Genomic DNA, 26,466 nt, shown 5'->3' on the forward strand with positions numbered 1-26,466 from the left:
ATCTGGACTATGTTATGTGGCATATGTGTCCCTTTGCACATTGTAAAGAAACAAAAAAAGTCACATTAAAAGTATAGGATGAGACACACAACCAGCTGAGAGCTGATGTAGTAAACCCTTCTATAAACATAGACTTGCCCTGAAAACATATACTCAAATCTCACTTTGCAGTAAGAGAGTATGCAGTTAGTCAAAAAGACTTAGTACAGTTACCAGTGGCGTAACTAGGGCAGGGCAAGCGGGGTGCGTGCCCTGGGCGCCGTGGGACCGGTGGTGCAGGGGGGGGGCGCCGCCGACCACGGTCTGGCCCGCCCTAGTTAGCCACCAGTGTAGTGCCGACCGCAGTGAGTGCGGTCAGCGCTACACATTTACACAGGACCGGTGCTAGGCTTCCAGCGCCAGTCCTGTGCTGCACACCTGAGCCCGTGCCCGCCCCCTGTGTGCTTGCCCAATAGCGCCAGGAGGCGGGCTCAGGCTGTGCATAACACACGCATCGCCGCCAGCGCTGGCAGCGACGCGTGTGTTAAACAGCAGCCAATGAGAGTCAGATAGACTCTCATTGACTGCTGCAGAACCCACTGCAAGAGCCGGACTTCCGTCCGGCCCCTGCAGTGGGTAATGGGACAGACGTCATGACATCATGACGTCTCTCCCATAATACTGAGCGTGCCAGCCCGGGAGCGGTGTCGCGGACCGGAGCAGCAGCGTGGATTCAGGTAAGTATATTTTTAAATATTTTTCTTTTAAAACCTGTCAGCACTACAGGGTGCACAACAGGGGGGGGGGGGGTGGCTACTACTGGGGGCACCATTATTGGAAGGACCTCTACTGGGGGGGGGGCTATTACTGGGGGCACCATTATTGGGAGGACCTCTACTGGGGGGGCTATTACTTAATCGGGAGAGGGAACCTCAACTGGGGACCACTACTTGGGGGCGGGGACTACTACTGGGGGCATTATAAAAGGGACCTACTACTAGGGGTTCTGCACTGGGGGGATCACTACTGGGGGCAATAACAGGAAGGACCACTACAGGGACCACTGGATAGGGGGAGTCACTACTGGGGGCCTGCATCAGGGGGACCACTACTGGGGGCACTGCATGGGAGGGGGGGGGTACTACTGCTGGGGGCACTATATAAGGGGCTTACTGCTAGGGGCACTGCATTGGGGGGACCACTACAGGGGGCACTAGATAGGGGGGGATTACTACTGGGTGCCTGCATAAGGGGGACCACTACTGGGAAAACTGCATGGGGGAGGGGGACTACTGCTGGGAGCACTACATAAAGGGCACTGCATAGGGGGGGGGGACTACTACTGGGGGCACTACATAAAGGGCACTGCATAAGGGGATACCACTCCTGGGTGCACTGCATTGTGGGGACTGCTACTGGGGGCACTGCATAAGGGGGAACACTACATAGGGCACTGCATTTGGGGGGACCACTACTGGGTGCACTGAGTAAGGGGAACTAATTGGGGGCTGTATAAGGGAGACCACTACTGGGGATACTGTATAAGGGGCACTACTATGGGCCTGCATAAGAGGGACAACAACTGCATACTGGGGGTACTGTATAAGGGGTACTACTGGGGTTAAGGTGCATATGGATAGGAATGTTCAGCGTGAACCGCCCCATGTGTTGACACACCCCATTTTTAAGTGACCACGCCCATTTTTTTTCGGCGCGCGCATATATCGGGGTAATGAGGGGGGGGGGGCTTCCTTTTCAAATTTGCCCTGGGCTCCAAATACCCTAGTTACGCCACTGACAGTTAGACACAAAAACAGCCACCACACAATTTTCATTCAGTAAAAGCAAACATCAAATACATTTTTAAAATATAGCAATCAATCACTATGAACTACAGTCACACCAAAAAGTCCTTCTCAGCATGCCAGGTCCCACCCATGCAAATTGGCTTTTGCAAAGAGTCTTTTTTAAAATTGGATGCGACAAACAGCTGTTTCATGTGATACAGTATATCTGTGTGTGACTGAATCTGTAAATGAAACACAACGGAACTTGCATGGAAAAAAAGACATGGCTGCTACACCATAGTTTTTCTTATTTAGATTCAGACTGAGCAGGACACAGATATATAAATGTTGCATATCAAATTAATCAGTGCCGTCTCATGAAGCGGTTTGTCCCTTTCGATTGCGACTAAGATACATTTTCGGGAGAAAAAGACGCTTGATGGAAGCAGAGGCATGCGGGGACCTGGCAGCTCACTAGTGCCAGGCATCTTGCGCCGCAAGGCGTATTGAGGCTACATGTATGAAGACACATCTGTATGCACTGTACAAACATTACAATGATAACTGGGAGTGCTAATCCCCAAACAGTACAATGACTGGCTGGCCATCTCATACTGGATGTAAATAGGAATCAGGTACAGTGATGGCAAGACTGACATGGCTGTGTTAGGTCATCCTTATTCTACAGAAGGATTACGCAACATTTTAATCTGATTGCCAGACATTTAACATTACAAGGCAAAAAAAAAAAAAAAATTCTAAAGTGTCATCACCATTACAACATAACATATACAAACATTTACTAATAGATGGGTACTAAAAAATGTTAGTGTCTTCAGTGCTCGTAATTTTTTAACTAGTTTGTGTTAGGTTGCTAATCTGTAGTCTGGAGATGCTTCAGTAGCTTTCACTTTTAATCAACTGCTAGTAGGACTGTTTTTTAGTCTTGAAAAAACTTGCTAACAATAATAATTTGTATCAAAAGAATATAACAGAGAAAATACAACTTTCTTCATTGATGATAGTTCATGCTAAGTAATGTCAAGAAAATAATTTCCATTTTTCTAAATGCCATCCCCCATAGCTACAACTTCTTGAACCCTGACTGTACGTACAGCTCTGAAAGGTATTAATTCCAATTCCAGAGATTCTATTTGAAGAGATTCAAATTTACAGAGATTCTTAACACAGGTAAAGGTGCATACACACGGGACGATCTGTACCAACGACATGAAAGATATCTTTCAGTGAGCCATCCTGCCACATCTCTGAACATGCAAAGTTGATAATATCGTCCAGATTGGCCTGCATGTACGGACGATCATAGATATCGTTATCGTTCATGCGGGAACGCACATCATTTGTTGCTCACTGAATAAAAATGAACGATATATCGTTAAACGATATCGTTATTGTTCATATCGTAACGATATATCTGCCCGTGTTAACGCACCTTTAGTCCCAGGATATTTTCTGTTGCGTTCTCAGGGATGTACTGAAACACAGGGCTACAAATTTGGAGATCTTCAAACCTTTGTGAAAGATAGTCTTGTAGATGAGAAGTGCCTGCTTAACTGTTGGATGTTTATTTTTTGATACTTATTCATAAGTCTTGTAAACTGTAAAAAAAAAAATCATTTCATAGTACTTGTCTGAAAATCTTTGTAAATGAAGTCCAATTTCATACAAGTTTGGCACAGTTTGCCTTTTACCCTGACATTGTATTTTCAGGGTATTTACATGTGTGGTGATATCCAAACAAATAGGAGTATCTATCTTGCTAAGAAAAGATCTTCTCTTTGAGGAAAGGCTGTGGAGCAGGAGGGGAGGAGTAACTTATACAGATCACAGAGGTGCCACTCATAACATCCTCATATGCCATCTTGTGTCACACTTGCCAAGAACTGCCAATGCCTGCTCTACTGTACAGTTATTTTACCAAATTATATCTTCTATTATAGAATATGTTGCACAACACAGAGAATGGATATGTGACCATGTCAATACTATTGATGCAGTATTCATCAAATGTTTTATTGTTTGCTTTTATTTTCTATGTGAACTCAATGGCTTTTGCTGCTGTTGTTAATAAACTCACATGCATCACTTTCACTGGCTCCTTTCATCCACCCACTTGTTATCTCCATGATTTGGCATATAATATTACACAGCAGGATAGCGAAAATTTACGAAATCATGAACATTATTTTTCATTACCTTTTTTGTCTCCTTTGAAGAAGAGTAGACAAAAATAAGGGAATATACTTACTACTTACATTATACTTCCTATATATTTAGACAAATTCCAAAACAACAGTTAAGGATATGTACCTGGTTTTCAATTGTATGACGTGACAAAGTACTCCCCTACCACTAACGCAGATGGTCAAAACATTGATACCATGTAATCATGATTTTCTATTGGCCACAAGTAAAATCCTACCAGCAGCTGAATTAATGTTTTCAAGAGGTAAAAAGAAGTTCCCAATAGGACACCTAACCATGTACACTGGATCAATACGCCTGTCTTCTGCATCAATGAGAGAGATTGCTGAAAACTGGAGTGTTTACTTAAGTAAAAATGGAAGAACTTCTAAAGTGTTTTAGTTTACATCATATTAACTAACTACTACATTTTGTTTTAAAGAATTTAATTTACTTTAATTTTTGTGTTCATTGCTCTTCTGATACACAAACTTAAAATTTGCCAAAGCTTTGTTTAGAACAGTGGTACCCAAACTTTTCATAAGCTTATTATCACCAACCTGTCCTATTGAGGAAGAGAACACAAAACTGTAATGATTAATTTAACATTATTCAAAATAGAATCTACTGACCACTTTGTGAGCCACTATTTTCGAAGTATGCCCATGATTAGTTTAGTTGCACTGGGTAAGCCACTACTATGCGGCTTTGGACTGTACGGCCAGGTCCGGATTATAAGGAGGGCGAAGGGGGTGGTCGTCCCGGGGGCCCCACACACTGCCCAGAGTCACCGCTGCTACTAACAGCATTTAGCTGTCTCCGGCACCGCTATTGTCTTGGTCGGCGGCTCAGCTGTTCCCTAACAGCAGCCGATGAGCTTCCTACAGTCAGAGTCTTGCGAGATTTGACGTCATCATCTTGAGAGACTCTGACTGTAGGAAGCTCCTCGGTGGCCGCAGTCAGTGACAGACAGAGGGAGCTGATGCTCCAACATAAAGAAGAGTTGAGTCGAATTGACTCAGGTCCTCATGGTGCACCTCAGCGGTGCAGAGCGCTGACAGGCAGGTACTGTAGCTGTGTGTGTGTATACAAAAAAGTGATGTGGCCATGAAAAGGGGGCGTGTCTATAAGACGTGTCCCCTTTACGTCATACTTGGGGGTGTGCCCGGCACTTATGGACACACCGGGCAGCCCCCAAGCGCTGCAGACAGTGAGAATAGATGCATGCGCCCGGCGTCTATTCTCCGGCGGTGACCGGGTCACCGCACATTTCTCTACCTGCGGGTGAAGACGGCACTCGCAGGCTGTGAGGGCAGGGCACTTTTTGCCCTCCTTCTGGCCCCGCTAAAACAGCCTAGCGGGAATGCAGAGAGAGATAGATAGATATCTATCTAGCTAGCTATCTATCGGTTACATAGAGGTCCCCACAAGTTTATTGCCCAGGGGCCCCACAGACCTTAATCCGGCCCTGTGTACGGCTCTGTACTGTGCAGGCTACAAGCAGCATGATTATGAGGATGTTACAGCAAGGAGACAGATGTATTCAGTGCTGCTACATGTTACTATGGAGTCTGAATCATACTTTACAGACACCATCATTATACGTAGTACATTACTGCATAGCTGTTCTTCCCCCCACTAGAAATCCATATGAAGGGGGGTGAGATAATAAAATAATAAAATAAAGTATACAGACACTTTTATATGCAAAATATTAGCGTTATTACAGATATTTCAAGATATAATTAGGTTTTAAAATGCATGCTCAGTAAAATATATTAATTGCATAAAAATTTATTTTCTACAATTGCAAATTTGTACCTGTATTATAATTGGAGAGGACAGATACTAAAATTCAGTATGTCACCTTATAACAATGGAATGGTTTCCGTTTAGATAGCAAGAATATCCCAAATAGTTAAAGGTTTAACTTCACATAAATTGAGAAATATCATTTTAAATCAAATTTGCCATCTAGCCAGGCACCCAAGGGTCAGACTAGCTACTGCCAGGCAGGGATAAATTAAGGACCACATGGGTCTGGGGCTGAATATGTTCAAGGGCCTATTGTGAAGATCTGAGGTGGTGTGACCAGTGCCATGTGGGAAAGTACGCCTTATGTGGGAAAGTACGCCTTATGTGGGAAAGTACGCCTTCCTGTCTCCCTGGGGGTAGAATGTATCGTGTATCCCACCCCTTTCTGCATGCACACCGGATTAACACCATATGCATGGATAATTGCACATAATTAAGCTCGGGACAGCTTTTCCTATAACAGCTGTACCTTTCGTTGTAGGGACTTCCGGGCTTATGACCCAGGAGTACTACTGCGCATGCACAAGCCACACAGGGGGGTGAAGAGGGATCTTTTGGATACCTCTCCAGGGATTTGTGCGAAGAGAAGCCCATAGGATTCTATATGCAATGCCATCTATAGTTTCACTTCTCAGAGCTTGATACATTTAGGCAAACCTCTGAGGATGGCAGTTTTCAGAGATTTAACAGCATTTTAGTCTTTTGTACATCCCACCCATATATATGGGGGGGAAACATAATTTTGAAGGGAAAATTTGAATACTGTTGATTTACATCTGACCGTGCGCCAGCTTGTGGCTGGTCATCATCATGCCATTATGATGATGGGCCTAATTTAATATGCTGTAGTCCCGTCGCATTGTTAAACTGGCCCTGCTGCCATGAGCCTCAGCATTACTGTACCTACATTTGATTTCAGGTCCAGCACATGCTCAAAAGAAAACAGAAAGGTTTCACTAGAGCTGTTTTATTGCCAGGGCATCATGCTAATCTTAGATTACTTTTTTCGCGAGACAGATAAGGTTGTCTTATTATACGCTCCATTCACAGCTGCATGCAGGACTACTCCTGCATGTAACTGGCAAATGCAGTGGGTGTGGACCAGCTTTTCATAAATGCCAGCAGTGGATATTATTTATAAATATTGAGTCAGACTTTGCTTTCATGCCCCCTTCTCAGAATGCCAGGTAAAATTTTCAAGAGTGTTTCATAGGGAATGGGAGTGAAAACCCGACAGGAGACCGCGACGGGTGGTGGTAAGCAACCTAACCCTCCCCTCTCCCCTCTCCCCCCCCCCTAATCCTAACCCTCCTTTAGGGGGTGCCTAACCCTAACCTCCCCCCTAGTGCCTAACCCTAGTTTCCCCCCAGGGGTGCCTAAACCTAACCCCAGCCTAACCTCTCCCTATTGGCGCCTAACCTTAATTCCCCCTTCCCCTAGCCTAACCCTACCCTTTCCCGGGGGAGTGCCTAACCCTAAGTCCCCCCGGGGGTCCCTAAACCTAACCCCCCCCCATCCCCAGGGCTAAGTGTTATACTTAACCGTCAGACGACGATCGGAATGGTAGGGTTTGGTCTTCCGGCGTCGGGATTAACATAGGCGTTGGCATTTCGACACCTATGCTAAGTCCCGTGTCGGGCAGGAAGTGTCATTATTTAGACCGGTGGCATTGCGTCGCCAGTCTAATAACTACATCCAGTTTCATAGAAGTCTATGTTATATGCCTTAGTAAAGTAAGGAGGTGTGTTAGTGTGGCAAGTTAAACTAATTCTAATTACTTCAACAACTAAATAGGTGACAGTAAAAAAGTATGGGCCACAACTCCTGTCCAACTAGTGGCCATATACAGTACATAGCAAAAGAGCAAGTCATTTATGAAAGAAAAAAAAAAAAAAAGCACAGCTGAATCAGAAGCCGAATGTTTCCTCATCTGAAGTATTATACACACACACTACAAAATATACTGTAAATAAGAAAATTGCCCTAGCAGAGGACATTTGAAGGCAATTGCTGAGAGCATTAACGATTAAGTACCTGACTGAATACACACTTCCAATTAGAATATTTAATCACAGTATGGCGTACAATAATCATTGTGCAGAAATAATTCTCTTCAAATCAATAGATAGAAAAGATTCAATTCCAACCTTATAAATCTAAACGTGCCTGTAGGATGCAAGTTATTAGCAGCCTTTGGCTTTCCAAGAAATTAAACAGCGTTCAAAATGATGTCTAAAGAGAGTATATAGTTACAATGTAGGTCATTTTATAATGCATAGCAAAGCCTGATTTAAACTGCTAACCATCCTATACTCTTAAAATATTTATAGGTCCATTTGTGTTGGATGCAGCAACCTTATGGTGCTGTGCAATCGATCTTCTTTTAAATACTTCAGTATAAACAGCATTATAAATATGTCTGTTTTGAGAAGACAATCATTGAATGCTAGTTCCGTTCAGGGAGGAAAAACTACTGTAACATATGGCTACTGAAATACTTCCACAATCCTCACTTCTTCAGCATTAGGCGATTGCTATAGCCAGAGCAGGACAGCCACCATAAAAAAAAATAAGTCTATAGATTTAGAGAAGAAATATTCGCTGAACAGAGAATATTTAAAATTTGATGATCTATTTAAAAAGGAAAATAATCTCACATATATTTAACAAGAAGAAAGAAAGCTCATTAAGCTGGTGTCATGTCAGCAGATCAAACAAGCCAAGTTCAGAGCCCGGGTTTAAGGCTATTAAAATGTTCCCTATATTGAACGTGTCATTTAATCTGTAAGGTAGTATTTTTCAATTTGAAGGGCAATCTGAGCACCATGAAAGAGACAATGAATGTGCCATCCCTCTTACCGCAAATCCAAACTTGATTCTCCTTTCAAGCTCTGGTTTGTAAACTTACAGCCATATTGTTTGCATTAGTACATTTAACAGTTATAACAATTGCTCTGCTCAGTTACAGTTCCGATTTCCATGAGTTATCAATACTTATTGGGGATGTCTTTAGTATTAATCCCTGGAAAACACAAACAGCTATTAATTGGCAGCTCTAGACTGGAGGGCTGTAGCATTCATAATGATCAGCTGCTGTTTTAGCACACCCCAATTTTAAACAAAATAAGAGGTGCTACCATGCTGAGACTTGTAGTACAATGCAAGGGACAAAGAACATAGGGCCTGATTCAGAGCCGTTCGCTATTTGCGGTCGTTCGTTCAAAAACAAGGGGTGGCTATTGAAATGATCTTTTCGCAAATTGCAGTCTGTTCACACCTCTAAGTCTGAACGAGCGAGCAAAACATATGCTCGTTTATTTGATAAAAACGCCCCCTGGCCGCTCGCACCATACGTCATGTCCGCTATTTATTAGATTAATCGAGTACATCGTACAGCGTATGAACTGCTCGCTATTCTTGTGGTTGGTTTTTTCAACCGCTATTTTGCGAGCAGTTCTGAGTTAAAAAAAAACCAAGTGACGTGGTCAATGACGCTGCTGTATTAATTATGCACTCCCTTAAAACGCCCGTTTTGACCTTTAAGCACGCCTACGTTCGAATTCCACTCCCCCGTTTTCAAACACCTTCCCCTGTTACCACCCACATACGCCTCATTCTGTCACTCAAAATAGCAGGCACTCGCTATATAGCGTACAAACGATTTTCGGCCGCACTGACTGGTTCGCGCATGCGTACTAAAAACCGTACGCATGCGCAGATGTGCGAACATCGCTCGGAACGAGCGTACGGCCGCTAGCGAGCGGCTCTGAATGAGGGCCATAGTACTCAGAGTGTGCACCTAAGTTCTTTGACCCCTGCAGTGTTTGGAGGAAGTAAAAAGGGATGGTCAATAAAACGTAGGTATGTCTGACCATTCAAATGCCATTGCATGGGCGGCATAAATTAGCCCCTGCGATCTCCTACGCAGCATAAGAGCCCTCTGCATGTCAGGAGAGCAGCAGAGTCAGCGGCTGGTCAGACGTGACACAAGGGCAAGATGGCCGCTGGATGTGAATCGATGTTACCAATATTTACGCAGGTAAGTGACATTGTACGCATATGAGAAGGCAACAGTGGGCGTCTTTATGCCGGCTGTGCATTACCATATTTTTCACAGCTGCTTTAGGAGAAGCTAACCTGCAGAGATCCAAACTAAATAAAGCACCAGCCAGTGGCGTAGCCTGTGGGGGTGCGAGATGAATCTTATTTATTTTGCCACAATGGCTAATTTATTTTGCCACAATGGCTAATTACGACCAAGGCCGACCAATGTGACTTTCCAGAGAGAGGGATCGGGGGTGCTGTCTGGGCCCATAGTCCGGATGTCGCTGGGTGCAAATAAAATGATGTGGCCATAGGGGCAGTCCCAGACCAACAGAACTTTGCAGAGTACTAGTGTGGATACTGAGTGATAAGTCACACTACAGCAGGAAAGGACTCAAGAGGGTAGCCACTGCTGTAGAATGAAACTTTAATATTACAAGTTGCAAAAGAAAAAATTATAAAACCAATAGTAGCAGTTAGTGCACTAGAAGGGGGGGATGTGGGGAAGTCTGAAGGGCATTTTGTGAAGTGGTCTGATGGGATGCAGGGGGTTGAATGGGAAAGAGTTGGAATATTACATATACTTTAATGGTTATTACATAAGATGTAACACATTGTTTATATTAATTTGAGTCATTGTATTGATGGAGGTTGGGACGCTGTGAGTACTGTATGGCAGTCACTGGGACGCTGTGCGTACTGTATGGCAGTCACTGGGACGCTGTGCGTACTGTATGGCAGTCATTGGGGTGCGGAGTGTACTGTATGGCAGTCACTGGGACGCTGGGTGTACTATTTGTCAGTCACTGCAATGCAGTGTGTACTGTATGGCAGTCACAGGGATGCCACAGAGTTTGGGATGTGTTACTTTATAAACTGTTTCTGTAGCAGTGTGTGAGGTGGTGTGTGGGGGGTATTATTAATGTAATGTCAGAGGTAATTATTGATGTAATTTTGATTCAAATTATATAATTTAGATCTTGATATTTGAATTGTGAATCACCTGGGGAACATATTTTGCCATTTCCATTCCCCTTATGTAAACAGCTGGCTACGCCACTTTCACCTGCACCCTGCTGAACTTACCTTTAATAAAAATAAAAAAAAGTGTGGGTCCCAGGATACAGTTTCACACAATAGTATGAGCAGGGTGAAATGTAGTTGGAAAGTTTCTAACAGAAACAGAGGACAAAAAAAGAAAAAAAAAAGCACACACAGACTACTGTATGTACATGTATGCCTTAAGAATACGGTCTCAAAAGACAGCAGCGAACAAAAACAACTAGACCAACCAGGAATATTTCCACCAATTGCAGCAAATGATTTGAAGCCTTGATGCATCTTTCCTGATCAATTTAATGCTTGTATTTTCTCCACAAACCAGTCCATGTACTAATTCCCACTAGTTTAATTTCTTTCTAAACTTTTGTGGCGTTTGCTCATAAAACCAAAATGAAAACACAAAATAAAATGGTTTTAAACAGTGATGTCTTCATATGTTCAAAGTTCTGGGAATGTGAGATGTTCCTACCACCCAGGTTGTGCGCTATGCCAAAAACACACAAATGTAGAAGCCAGTTATTGAAACATAGGAGCTTTGTTGCAAATACACGCTGGAGCTTGCAATCAGTTTTTAACATATCAGTAAAAACGCTAATAAGCCACACTGCATTTTATATGTATTTACAGGTTCAGTTTGTGTTATTTAAACATTGCATTTTTGACAAAACAAACATGTTATCTTGCTTTTAACAAACATATGGAAATGCATATGTAGATCACTTTAACATCATTGGAGTTTAGTGTACTCTATGGATATGAATGTAAGTTTTCAAAAAGCATGGACAAGCACTAATCAAAGCAATGCACCAAAGCATATGATCTTTAACATATGCAAATATAAACGATGTACAAGTGCAAATATGAAGGTTCATTTGCTAAGGGATGTAGTTAATAGACCTACAATCGGGATGCCAGCTGCCGATATCCTGGCACTGGAATCCTGAAGCACGGCCACAAGACCGGCACTGAAATCCCGACATGAGTGGAGATGCCGACTCCAGAATCCGACAGCCGGCATTCGATCGCAAGTATACCAGGTGCCCTTAGCCGCAGGGGTGGGAAGGGTTAGGTTTAGGCACCATGGAGGTGGGGGGGGGGTCAGGCACTAACCAGATGGGGTAGGGTACGGAGTAGGGGGGGTTAGGATACAGGAAAGGAGGGTTAGGAAGTAAAGGGGGGTGGTTAGAGTACTTACTGTACCCCTGTGGGGATTCTCCGCCTTGGGATGCAGGTGTCTGTCTTTGGACAGCCAGCATCCTGAGTTCCGGGCTCCCATATCCAACCCTTTGCTACAATGAACGTACATGCACTTAATGCCAGTGGGTAACAGTCTCAAGTAGCCAGAGAAATAGCTCAAAACAAAAGTAATTAGGCTATCTGGCTCATAGGGATTGTGCAGCCCTATTCAACTGAATAGTGGGAGAAGTCATGAACAGGAAACAGGTGGGTTAGAGCTTAGCTGCAGTCAAGGTGAGCATATTCTGTTAAGTACCTACATGTACAGTGTTTTACTTCAGGAAATATTACTCCATTCATACTCTAAAACAGGGATGGGGAAGCTCAGGCCTGGGGGCCGTATGAGGCTCTCGGAATCATTTGGTCAGGCCCTCAGAGCTTTATTCTGCTAGCCTCATCTGGCTAGCAGGGTGTCTAGAATGGCACCCTGCAGACAGAATCTATGCAGCAGTGCCACCTGGAGCATCCTTAGGAAGCTTCAGACGGTCACACTGCTTCCCTTACAGCTCCGCTGAGCATCCTCATGATGCTCCGGGCATTGCTGTAATCACCAGCAATTGTGGCCGTGCCCCGTGTGACATCACACGGAGGGGCTGTGGCCTGCACCGGCCCCGCAAATATTTTATGAAATCAATATGGCCCTCAGCAGAAAAAAGGTTCCCCACCCCTGCTCTAACACAATAAAAGTTTAGTGTGTTATGGTGTGGTATAAAGGATCAGTGAAGTTTCTAAAATAGACAAGTGAATGTGTTGATCATACCCACCTGATTCTGTCTAACATTTTCTAGGATGAAACAGAGAAATGACCGCTACAATCTGATTGGTTTCTATGGGCAACACCTTCAATTCTCATTTTTAGAAGTTTTAGTAAATCTACCCCTAGTCTCCATTGCACAGCACATCAGTGCTGACAGTGAGAAATCCCTTATTGAGAGGAGTCTGGGAACAAGCATTACATTATTCGGCACAGTTTTAGAATCAGGTATGTGCAAGATCCTCAGCTCTGCATTTCTGGAATGTTTTCTGCGTAACGTGTTAGCAACTGTTGCAACATTTAGTACTGTACTGTCATTGGGACTGGGCTGTGGTTTCAAGGAATTAGTCATAGGTTTTACTTTGAGGTATTTTTTTTAATCTGCCTCTTGCCTTAGTCTAGATCTTCCATGCAAGAACAAAGGGCAGATGACATGTCTTGATGAGGTAACAGAGTAGGAGCCAAGATGGACAGAGTGGGTAGAGGCAATGACGTATCTGTATTGGTGGCAAAACTCGCTCGGCGGCTTTGTATGAGACAAGCAAATTTTCCTTGCCAACAAGATCACATTGCTTGTATGATTACATCTACATACAGATGAAGGTCTATGGAAAGAAGTTTGTTAAGGTGGAGTTCTCTTTAAGAGACAATTCATAAGCATACAGTGTGAATAATTAAATGGCTAAAATGTAAAAACTCAATGTGTACAGAGTTAAGCTGGGTACACACGGACAGATATATTGGCTGATCAAATGAGGCCGCCACTGCACAGTCATTGCATTCATTTCAACAGAATGTCCCGAGCAGTGTGCGTCGGGACAGCAACGGAGTAATGGAGCTAGTCTTCCACTGATTCCTTGCCACTGCAAAAGTGTGCAAACCAAACGTACACACATTTTCTACTCACAGCATCCTGTCCGTACACTTTCACCAACATTTTGTGCGTCTCCATCACCAATTTACCCACTTTGAAGCAGAACTTAATGTTGTGTCATTGCTCCATTGCCGTTCGATGCACACTGCTCGGGATACTGTTGAAATTAATGCAATGGCAGTGCGGTGGTGGCCTCAGGCAAACCCCGACATGTCCATGCATGTCACCGCGCATGAGCGACCTTGTTGCAAGCGTTGCATACAGATATATCAGACCATTCACCAAACTTTTTAGACAGACCCCGTATTGTGTTCCCGCCGGCCAGTGTGTACCAGGAAAATGTCACATATCGCATCGGTTGTGCTGCACAGCCAATGCCCAATATATCTGCAGATATATTGGGGCATCGTGTTGTGTGTACAGGCGGTCACCTGACCGCCCATACACTTGCAGCAGAGGCCATGAGGAGGCCTCTGCAGCAAGCCCCCAGGCCAGTGGGACCCGCGGCCAGATGATGGTTGTTCAAAGTGTATGAACAACCATCATCTGCAAATATATCTGTTAGACGTGTACCCAAGCTTTAGAAGCGGGAGATTAGTACCATCAATACAAGTTTGGCAACTGCTGTCATTTAAACTTGTAAAACAAAGAGGGGTTATTCAACTATTTAAAGTGTATATATTATACACTTTAAATAGTTCAATAGTGATGAAAGGTCCATCAAACTTTAATCATCTGCTCCATATATTGCAGTAAGAGATTCCCATTTTTCATTTTATATCTACCACATATGAGCTACTACAAATCGAAGGTTAAAGCTTGTAATTATTGACAGTCGTAGCAATGTGTAATAGGAAAGAGTTGTCCCACAAAGGGGCAGCTTTTTATGTTTTTCCCAACATTTGACCAGTGGTTCTGTGAAAGATTGTACACAGACGTGGTTATCAGCATCTGTTATAATGTCACCTGGTCTGTATGCTAGATGTAGGTCTCAGGAGCTACTATTATTCTATATGTATGAAAAATTATTTATTTACGAACAGAAGTAGATTGGATTTATAGAATATATGTGTGTGTGTGTGATAAGAAAATAAATGTATATGTAAAAAAAGATATTATAAACAAACTTTCTGTATTGCATTTGTTGATACTTATATTTTAAACATATATGTAAGTTGTAAAACAATTTTTTTTAACATTTCTACATTGCTCCATTTTTCTAGAGTCATAGCCGGTGATTATAAGTAAAAGACTCTTCAGCACCACCAAACTAGAAAATGGTGTGTTTACACATGGAAACTGTGGTTGGAAACCTGCATGAATGTTCTTCATTGACGAGTTAGCTGAATGCGATTTTGTGCAAATGAAAACAGTACACAAAAGGCCAGTATGACATCAAATGGTTGTCCACCTTTTTGTGATTACACAGATACTCACATAATCAGTGGTTATTTAGAAAGTAGCCAGTCAGCCGCTAATTTCCAGGGCACTGTCATGCTTTTAAAATGACCAATAAACTTGGTGCTGGTTTTCAATTAATTAGTTGTACTTACATTACTTTTGTTGCTGATACAGGGTCTGATTCAGAGCCGCTCGCTGCTAGCGAGCGCTCGCTCTGAACCAGGGCGGGGATTTTTTATTGTTTTTTTCCCCAGGCCGCTCGCTAAGCTGTGGGTGACCACCCACAGCTTTTGCAAGCGGCCTGGAGATGGTCGCGATTATCGCGACCATCGGGCTTGCAAGGAGACCCTGTGGTAGGGTCTCAGCTCTCACAAGCCCGAGGGGACTTCCTGCTCTAATAGAGCAGGAAGTCCACTACTAACATCACTAGTGATGTCAGTAGGGCTGCCCACAAACGCCAGGCGTTCTTTTGGGAACGCCTGCGTTTGCTCAACCATCCCCCCTACAAAACGGTGTGAGCTGTCAATCAACATCCACAGTCGCCCCGTCTTGTAGCGAGCCCCGGAGTGACTGAACTTCAGTCGCTGGCTAGTGCTCGCGCATGCGCACGTCGGACATGGCAAATGCGCAGGGGGCAAACATCGACCCGCTTGCAAGCGGGTCTGAATCAGGCCCACAGTTCAAAATTTCTGTTCTTATTAAAGTATTTAAGTCTAACACAACCTTACTTATTAATTATAAAGATACCCTCTAAAATAACTCTTAAAAACTAATATGATTTTCTAGTTACAGGTAACAGTCTACAATTTATTAACATTTACTGAATGTTACTTAAACAGCACAACTATTACACAGCACTTTACAAAGAATATATCAGTCATTCACAAAAGCAATTAACTTACCAGTATATTTTTTGGAGTGTGGGAAGAAACTGGAGCACCCAGGAAAAACCCAGAGGGCAGAACATACAAACTCCACACAGACCGTACATTAGTCAGGAGTTGAACACATGACCTCAGGGCTATGAGGCAGCAATGCTAACCACTAAGCCAACTTCTCAGGTTGCAGTGGTAAACAATATAATGCAGAATCCGACTCACTTTGCAGTATAAGCCTACACCTCTCCTTGCATTATTCATGTGATACAAACTGTCAGAGCAAAATTATTCTTGCTAATTAAAGGAACCATTGAGCTGACTCCATCTGGCAGTCGTGAGATTGCCCATTAAGTTCCCTGTGGACCACTATCCAGGCACAACTGCACATAACTAATAGGAGGTCCACTTCCATCAATACTAGACCCGAGCACAACGAAGCTGCATCAATGGAACTTTGGACCATCAAGTAAAGGAATTTCTTTTCTGGAACTATTTGTTATTGACTTTACATCCAAGGGCAGTGGAGGTCCCTAACCAAGTAATACTTTGCATGATATCTTTCATAGTGCATTGGAATCCCCGAAAAACACAAAATGGACAGAGTCTTAACATACTAGGACCATTTTCAAATGTATCAGAATGCTTTGCAAATTAACAGCTGTTGTTGCTTGCTTAGCTTGCAGGACTATTATAATCTGAGCAAGTTACTGCATGAGCTTCTATGCAGTTCTATGTATTGATATCTGCAGTAGGTCAATGTTCCTTTTGTATATATTTGTTTATATAGGTTTTTATTTCTTATTAAATTATTCTATTTAAGCCATCTTTGTGTCATTACAGAGAACAAGAGAATATGGTGTACTATTATTTTTCTTATGTTAGATGAAAGTATGGCAGTGCAGGTTTAATACTATCACACTATCTTGGAGTGATTCAGTTGTAGGTTTAGTCTCTTGCATATTATGATGTTATACACGTGTTGCAGTATATGACAACTAAACAGTTTAAAATAGGCTGGGCTGTCATAAATACTCATTGGGAATGAAAAAGTATAGGATTTATGGGTATAAATCGTCAGGAAGCGGTGTAAATTTGAAGGGCACTATGCATACAATAGCAGATTATGTAGGTAATGAATAACTGGCTCTGCTGTTGAAAAAGTTAATTATCTAAACAAATAATCATATAAAAACCACACAACAATATAACAGTACTGTTAATATGTCATCCAGCTCAAATAGCTCTAAAATCTAAAAAGAACCACGTTGAAATTGCAACTAGTTTTGTTACAAATTCCCCAGTCCACAGATGTAACAAAGAGAAGTGAATTGTATCTCCTTAGTGGAAGTAATATTTATGCGATTCAAACAACAGTTTAATATACAATACACTTACACTAGCTGATGTACCCGGATAGACCTTAGATATTTTAGTTTCCTTCATACCATCTTAAACTAAGCATACAAGTGAAGTTATTTTATGCCTCTGGTGTAAGGTGCGTGCGAGTGAGTATCGCTATGGCCCCTAGAGAGGTCCTGCGTAAAGCGTAGCCTCCTCACGGGGTGATGTTCAGCACCAAAATTCTCAGAGCTCACCATTGCAGTAAACCTCGATGATCAGCGTGATCACAATTAGTTAACGCACCTCTCTAGCCATTAGCTGAGCACCATACATGAGATAGGAGAGGGACCGGAAAAGGCAAGCTCCATCTCCTGTGATGGGGACAATGGTGTGAGTCACCATCTCCTCTAACACTCAAAAACTCAATTGCCATGTTTAAGTAAATGAAAAATCCAAATACAAAGCAAGAAGTATCCAAAATTGAAGAAAACCTAGTCAAAGTGTTACATCTATAGCAGTGGCGACTCCAGAGGTTAGGCTGCAGCACAGTCCTATATTTAAAAAAGAGGAGCCACACCAACTGTCACCTCAAACATCACTGGCAGTCGGTGTGGCTCCCTTATTTGAATATTGGACTACGCTGCAGCCCCTCCTCTGAAGCAGCCACTCGACCGAGACAATGAGCTTACAGTCCCACAGAACTTGGGACAGGTTACTTTGTCACCAAAGAACCTCAGTCGAGAGGGAATCAGCTGTCGTTTATGAGCAGGTGCAAGGTCATGTTCAAAGGTGGGAAAGGTCAGTTGGGCAGTTTAATTTTGCAGAATAAAGTTGGTTAGTGAAGTGCAATTACGGTTGGAAGTTTGTGTGTACTGTTTAGTGCTATTGACGGTGTAAAAAATAAATACAACAATGTCATCCAGGCAAAGTGGTGACTGGTCACCCAGGAAGAGATCCAGGATTGTGGTGTTACGTGAAAATGGTCTTTCGTATGCAGCAATTGCGAGAGAATTTGATGGGAATGCAACTGGTGTTTTTGTCAGTGCAAGAACGGTACGGAGAAGACTAACGGAGGTTGGCCTAAAAAGGTAGGATTCCCCGAAAAAAGCCATTGCTGAATAATAAGCAGCGGCAGAAACGAATACAGTGGGCAGAAGAACACATTGCATGGACAGAAGGTCAGTGGAAACAAGTGATATGGAGTCACGAAACGTGATGGGAGAAAATAAGTGAGCTGTCGCATCAGGGAAGAGGTACATCCAGATCGCGTTCAAGCGACAAAGAATCCTACAAGTGATCTGGGCAAGTATGACAGCAGATGCTGTAGGCCACCTTTATATCATAGATGGCACACTCGACAGCAGAAAGTACATTGACACCATCCTACAACCAAAACTTCTACCTTCTATCAGGGATCTTTTTCCAGATAATGCCCCATTTTTTTCCAGCAGCATATCCCTGCCACACTGCACGGATATGCAAACAGTGGTTCACGGAGAATGACATGCAGGTGCTGGGATGGCCAGGAAACAGCCCAGACCTGAAACCCATAGAACATTTGTGGTTCCGTTTGAAAAAAACTGGAACATCTGAGGCGTCCATCCAATAAAAGACAATTAATTGAGGCTATAATTGTCTCATGGTACCACATAATAAAGAAGAAAGAGCTTCACACATTGGTTGGCTCAATGCCACGTCGCTGTGCTGCTGTCTTGAAAAATAAAGGATACCCAACGAAATACTGATAGGACAGTAAAATCATAAGTACACAGGGATTTTCACTGCATAACTTCCCTTGTAATGCAAATATTTGATCTCTGTTTATTGTGTTGAATTCAGCATTACATTTCCTTTCATTTGATATATATGAATCATTGCACTGCATGAAGTGTAACAGTTTTTATAAGCATTCGAAGTTGAAAAACATTCAAATGTCAAGAAGTGTCCTCAATTTTGGCCACCACTGTATATGTGTGTATAATAAATATAATATAAAAAAGATAGATATATTATTATATATATATATATATATATATATATATATATATATATATATATATATATATATATATATATATATATATTGGATAGATAGATATGTACAAACACACACATACACACACACACAGTAAAGAGTTTCTACAGGCCCAGTATTGTCATGCTGCAAGCTAAGACAGTTTTCGATAGAGTAATCAGAGACAACGCTCTTACAGATGTTCATTTGCATGTCCAGGCCAACGCATCAACAGCAGTTCACACCAAGCTACACAAAATCAGCTGACTGCACATTACATTTTACCCAGCACCAAGACAGACTTTAAAATGTTTGGATTAGGTATACTTTTAAGTGTTCTTTGTATTGTTAACAAGGAAAACAAAACAATGGGAATGCTACACATCTGAAGGGACTATCTACCTAAAAAAAAAGTACAACACACCCTGTACTTGTACTAATCCTGGGATATCTCTTTATGTAAGCAAACAGCAGAATAATCATCATCCTTTATTTACATAGAACCATCAGATTCACAGCAATCTCTGCCAGAGTGGAGCTCACAGTCTAAATTCTCTGCCACACAAACACTAACCTTAAGCTAGCAGTGGGTTTTCAGTAGACAACAGAAGCTCTCAGTGAAAACCCACCAAACCCAGGGAGAATACACACGTTCCACAGATCATGCACTGGGCCTGATTCAGCAGAGGACGCCTTTTTTTTCTTCTTTTTATATCACGCGGACTCCTGATGTTCAGGAATCTGCAAATGCGCTGGGCCCATACTGTGCATGTGCAGTATGGGTCTGCGATGTTGCTCACAGTTCGGCAGCAGACTGTCAGTGATTGACAGTCTGCTGCTGTTTCGAGGCAGGGAGGGGGAGGCGACAGCTTTTGTTTCCCAAAACTGATGTTTGTCACCGCCATTGTGGGCGAGTGACAAGGCCAGGACCTCCGTCGGCCGATGGAGATTTCCTAGCCTCTTTTCAGCATCTGGAGCGGCCGGATTGAGTGACACCATGTGACACAATGGGTCACTTAAGACGGCCAATGGTATTGAAGATACTGTGTTCTAGAACGCAATTCGGATCATTTATGCGTGCAGGTGGCATGACCATATTAGAGCTATCGCAGCTACTACCATGTAAGCAGCTCTGATAGCAACTCAGTCTGCTGCAGAATCAGGCCTACTGATCAGAATAAAGCCCATGGCACCAGCACTGCGAGGTAGCAATTCTAATCAGAGTGGCACTTTACCGCAGCACTACAATCTCACTCCTATGGACTAGCTAGACTCCAATCTATTATATGGCCAAGACATGGAACTGTACTAGAGTGCGTACTCTGCCACACTTGTTTTTGCATGGTGAGGATCAAGGAAAATATTTAAGAATAAACAAAAACAAACAAAAGCTTCAAAAGTACAGAAACATTAGCAAGACAAATGCTATCATTTGACTATGTACCACAGACAGCACCTATTTTATTTTTACCTTTACGTGAACAACCCCTTTAAAGAGTAATTATTTTACATCATATTATTTAGAGAGAAAACTCCTCTTATGCTGGGTACAAGGAATCAGTATGAATGACTGCCAGACTACAGCCCGGTGGTTCAAATCCCGACGCCGGCAGCCCGATGGTTCAAAATCCCAACAGCACAGGTAAGTATACTAGCCCTATCCCTCTCCCTCCCCCCTAGCCCTAACCTCCCCCCGTTAGTGCCTAAACCTAACCCCCCCCTCCTCCCCGCACCCTAAACCTAACCTTCCTGGGGGGGGGGGTGCCAACCCTAACCTCCCCCCCAGTCCCTAAACCTAACCCCCCTCCTTCCCCAGGGGGGTGCCTAACCCCAAGTCCCCCCGGGGTCCCTAAACCTAACCCCCCCATTCCCGGCTAAGTGTATACTTACCCCCAACTTAGGACGATCGGTCCGGCGTCCTCTCAGCGTTCCAGTGTCGGGATTAACATAGGCGTCGTTATTTCGACGCCTATGTTAAATCTCTTGCCGGGATTCCAGTGTCGGGATTGAGACCGACGGCCATGCGGCCTCCGGTCTCATAACTACATCCCGGGTACACACCTAACAGATATATCTGCAGATGATGGTTGTTCATACACACTGAACAACCATCATCTGGCCGCGGGTCCCACCGGCCAGGAGGAGTGTTGCGCCCCCCTCGACTGACCGCCCGTACACACAGCACAATGCCCCAATATATCGGCAGATATATGGGGCATCGGCTGCGCAGCACAGCTGACACAATAGGTCTGTGAATTGCATCATTCACAGACATATGGCTGGTACACACTGGCGCACGCACACAAGTAATATTGGCAAATCAATTGATTATATATATGAAAATCCTATGAAAAACATTGCCCCTCCACCTCACTAAAACTAAAGGGTGCCTACACACTAGACGCCTCACAAATCATGCAATGTCATCAATGATTTCCCTTGATCTCCCCAGCACTCCCAGACATACGATATAGTGCATGAAACTGTGCATTCTGACCAACGACCTTAATCTCATTAACGAGATTGCCAGATCTTACTGCATGTAGGAAAGATCTGAGGATACGACCAACGACCCGCAAGACGGCGCATCGTTATCGTTCGTGGATGCTGCACGATTTGTCGTTCCGATGCGTCGGACTCTGACAAATTGTGCAAACAATTGTGTAGGCACCTTAACTCTTTTTGAAGGCATAATGTAACTTGGCCATTGCTGGCATCTGTCTTATGGACTAGAGTAGCCAAGAGCTCATTCTTTTGTTGGAGAAAGGAAAACAGACAAAATGGAAAATAGCTACTCCTACTTGATGATTTTAGAAATTGATATGTACATATTTAAGTACCTTAGTATTCAGTCCAAAAGGAGCAGCATATGTTGTATGAGGATGTTGCAGAAAGTTCCTCATACAGTATACATGTCAGAATGTAGACTGATCATTCGCACACTTATGAGTCAATTCAATTTGCCAAGAGTTCCTCAGCAGCCTTGTGAGTTATGTTTCTGAACAATATGCTGCTGATCCTTACTTCACCACTGAGGTGCAAGCAAAAATGAGCAATGTTTTCATTGATCTAGTTTCTGTTTTGAGAACATACATACGTGCAAAGCATTTCATGGCTAATTAGTGTTCATTCTAGCACCCTGCACCTGGAGTGTCGCTCTCTGCTCTGGTGCTCCCAGCACACTCAGCTGATGCAAAAAACTGCTGAGATACAGAACAGAGTGTGCTAGAAGCACCAGAGCAGAGTGTGACACCCTGGGCAGGAAAGAGTACCTGCACAGACTGACAGGTGCAGGGTGCTAGAATGAACACTAGTAAGTGACTCAGCCCTAAAATCCTACCCTTCCAGATTAGCAGACAAAAAAGGGAAGTTAGAAGAAACTATACAGGTTTAACACTGCATACATGCAAATGTTTGGTTATATATTGTCTGCTCCAATATATTACAATGGTAGTTATTTAAAGGGGGCAGGTACGATGTAAAGTTCAGAAATAAAATCAATGCATTTATGTATTATTGAAATGTATATTATTCATAAAGGAAAACAATTCCTGAACAGCAATAGATATAGTTTAAAAAAATGATAATATGCACAGAACACAAGTAAAAATAGCAAACAAAACCTCCCTATAATGCCAAAGACAGGCTTCAGTGAAATGGACAATAAGCAGTTGTTTTAATCAGACCAACAGGATAGAAGGAGTTTGACTGGTAAAGTAAACATCTTGCCATGGGGTACATTGGTACCTGCTCATGCACAGATGTCATTCAGTGAGTTACCTAAATTCAGTAGGGCAAACTTTCAAAGATTGGGTACAAGGCCAGATACATTTTTCCAGAAGCCATTTATTGGCTCACCGATCAGGAAATATAATCCACATTCTCTTTTTTTTTTTTTTTTTTTTAAAGAAAATGAAAAAAAAAAGCACACACACAATGAACAAAACTATTTTATTATTTTTATTATTAGGCTTTTTACATAGTGTGGATAGGGTTAACCATCATGATAATGCTAATTTTGTATGCACAAAATTGTGACAAACTAAACTTTTAAAATGTTTTACCCTTAATTGGATTCATTTTTTAATTATTAATAAACAATCTAAATTCAATTGTGAAGAACTAGACATAAATACATATATAGAAGAGGATGAACACAGCATTAGTGTTAAAACTGGAAACCTGTCCAGGTTTGGAGGTTTACTATTGAGTTTCTGGTAAGTAGCTTTCCCTTAACCACCAAGTGGGCCATATTTGGTACTCTCCGTCGAACATTAGAGTGTTACTTCCAATTCGTATATTGTCACTTGCAGTATCTGCGGTTGCACGCAAGAGTGTTCTCCAGACATGGATACAGAATAATCCTTCTTCTATGTCTTGCCAAATATTGGATTACATTTTTAAGATGGATTGGGTCGAAGCGCCCCTACAAAAAAATCTACCATACCCAAAAGTACTTCACCACATGGGAGAGATTTATTTCCATTTATCACCTCATATTAGAGAACAATTAGTACTTGGTATTAAAAATACTCTTATGTGCGAGGCTCGTATTTATAACAATGACCCCCAGATATTTTATTAGCATGGATGCCCTCTGTTCTTTTATGACTCAACGTTCTAGGATGGCTTTCTGATCCGATCTCTTGGGGTTTTCCTTTTTGTTTTAATTTTAGGATACTCTTCAGTATTGGTTGCCATTGTGCTAGATAGATAGATAGATAGATAGATAGATAGATAGATAGATAGATAGATAGATAGATCTATTTCCTGATGACAATCTGTCATTGATTGAAACGTTGAAAGCAGCTTCACGTGTCTGAGTCCTTACTTCACAATGCCCTGAGTGCCGCGCCTCCGGATTGTCTATCGTTTTACACTGTGAGGGCACCGGGCTAAGGTAATGGACAACATGAGTGCCGGACCATTATTGGTGTAAAAAAAAAATATATATATATATATATATATATATATATATATATATATAGCACCAACTTATTTGAATGTTTTATTTAATTAAGATTTCTAATAACCATCAACAATGAAAAAAACAAAAACTAGTCAGTCAAAACACATAGCCATAAGCAAGGTCTTCCTTTTAGGTCTTATTTATGTAGAAGACAGAATGGGCCTCATATAGAGTTGGAACTAAATCTAGCTAGAAGGTGCAATCCTTCATTTTTAGTAAATCTGCTTTACTGCACGGAGACTGGGAGGGATCGCATCCTCATACAATACTTCAACATAGAGTAAAATAAAGCTACACAGTATCAGAGTGCTGCTTAAATATAAAAAAAAAAAAAAAAGGAATGAAAAAAAAAAAAAAAAAAAAAGGAATACAAAAATATAAATTACATTTACACTCCTTACATCACAACTGTCTGTCAAAGTACAAATTTAACCCTTTAACTAGATTTACTCAAAACAAGGACCTATATTTCTTGCTCTAAAGAAATGGAGAAGTATTCCCTCTAAGCTCCAATGACGAATACCTGAGAGATAAATAAAAATGCGTTTAGGACTGTTGCAGTATATGATTTATACAGAATATATTGTTGAAAAGAAACAGTACTCTGTTTTAATGTACAGGATATATAGTAGTGGTTAAATACAAAATCAGATATTTCTTTTAAACCACGCCATTACAATAAAAGCTACTTAAATCAAAAACACCAGTTGACATTGCAGCACAATATGAAGTGGAGGATAACAGCCAGGGTGCATGAAAAGGTTTAAAGGTAAATGCAGTCAGGAGTAGGAACACTGATCATTCCATGCTATGAAAAACTCAAATGTTGGGATAAACATGCAGAATAAAAAGCTCTTTTTAGATGCTGGCATAACAGCCATGCAAGTAAACAGAAATCAACAGAGTGCAAATGTAATCACTTGGCAACCTTCCTTATAATTCCACATACACTATGCTTTAATTAAACAAACAAAAAAAAACATGAATAGGGCATTAAAACTGGTTACAATAGATCCTGATAAAACCAAAAATGTTTATTTCACATTTAAATAGAAGACTGAATGCGGCAATTGTCTTGTTGAGACAAAGCCTCAAAATAATGCAGTTTCTAAACAGACACAAAACTACATTTGTCTTCTGGATGACATTATCCCGCGCGCAGCAATACAAGCAAGCTCTATGACCATGCTGCTTTGTAAATAGACAGACAGCACAAGACAACTACGAAGTACAAGGAAATTTTGTTTTTGTGATAACACTGAGTGATGCAAAACAGCAACACCACACCACGACACACAGGACTATTAGTGATATAAGTGCAGTTTGAAAAAAACAGAATTCTACCTTTGTTTAATTGCAAAGATATGGATCACCACCAACCTTCCCCCAGCCCTGAAAGAAAGGGATATTTACAGGACATTTGATGGGTAATAATGCAGTCTAGGATACCCTATATATTTATAGCAAGCACAATACAAAAATAGAACAACTATGCAGTGAAACTTAAGACGGCTCCATTTATACGCAGTGATGTTAAATAAAAGTGACCCCCAAACCACTTAAGACAGGCGTATTTGTAACATTTGTTATCATATTAGTAAGACAAATTATGTATGGAAGGGAGCGTTTAGAACTCAGGTACAGTTACACTATTACAATGAGCAAGCATTGAAGTGCAAGCACAAAGATAGTGGGGAATTCGGTTGCTGGCCATGTGCCACTGAGTATTGCTACAATGCTCAGCTTTGCACATACAGTATATGCTAGTTATAATAATGCAGACATCACGTTCCCTGTGTACCTCTGTGGGATGTGCCAGTCCAGAATGGCACAGCCAGCTGAAATGAATCCTCCCCATAAGGTTTTATTCTTGTATGCATTATATTTAGTATTGTTCAAAAAAATTACAACTCACAAAAAAAATTAAAAAAATTCCACTCCCCCATTTCTTCCCAATAAGGATATCAATTATATACACGTATATATTGTTAAAAACTTTAAAGAAAGAAATTGGGTTATAGGAAAAGTAAACTTATTGAACTAAGGGAACTTAAAATAAAAACAAAAAAAAAAAATACACAACACACACACCTGCCCATGTTTTTCC

General features: G+C 41.9%; 1 protein-coding gene across 2 annotated transcripts in view; it reads right to left on the reverse strand.

Annotated features, from left to right (window-relative positions):
• USP6NL (USP6 N-terminal like) overlaps nucleotides 1-26,466 on the reverse strand; it is a 241,838-nt gene that overhangs the window by 212,776 nt on the left and 2,596 nt on the right. The window contains exon 2 of one of the 2 annotated variants that reach the window (XM_088468752.1): nucleotides 25,704-25,751. The exons of the other annotated variant lie outside the window; for it this stretch is intronic. The gene's annotated coding sequence lies outside the window, so the exon portion shown is untranslated. The remainder of the gene's footprint in view (nucleotides 1-25,703; nucleotides 25,752-26,466) is intronic. 2 annotated transcript variants of the gene reach the window in all.

The sequence above is a fragment of the Taudactylus pleione genome, unplaced genomic scaffold (assembly GCF_031769625.1).
Source record: "Taudactylus pleione unplaced genomic scaffold, aTauple2 ptg000086l, whole genome shotgun sequence".
NCBI lineage: Eukaryota > Metazoa > Chordata > Amphibia > Anura > Myobatrachidae > Taudactylus > Taudactylus pleione.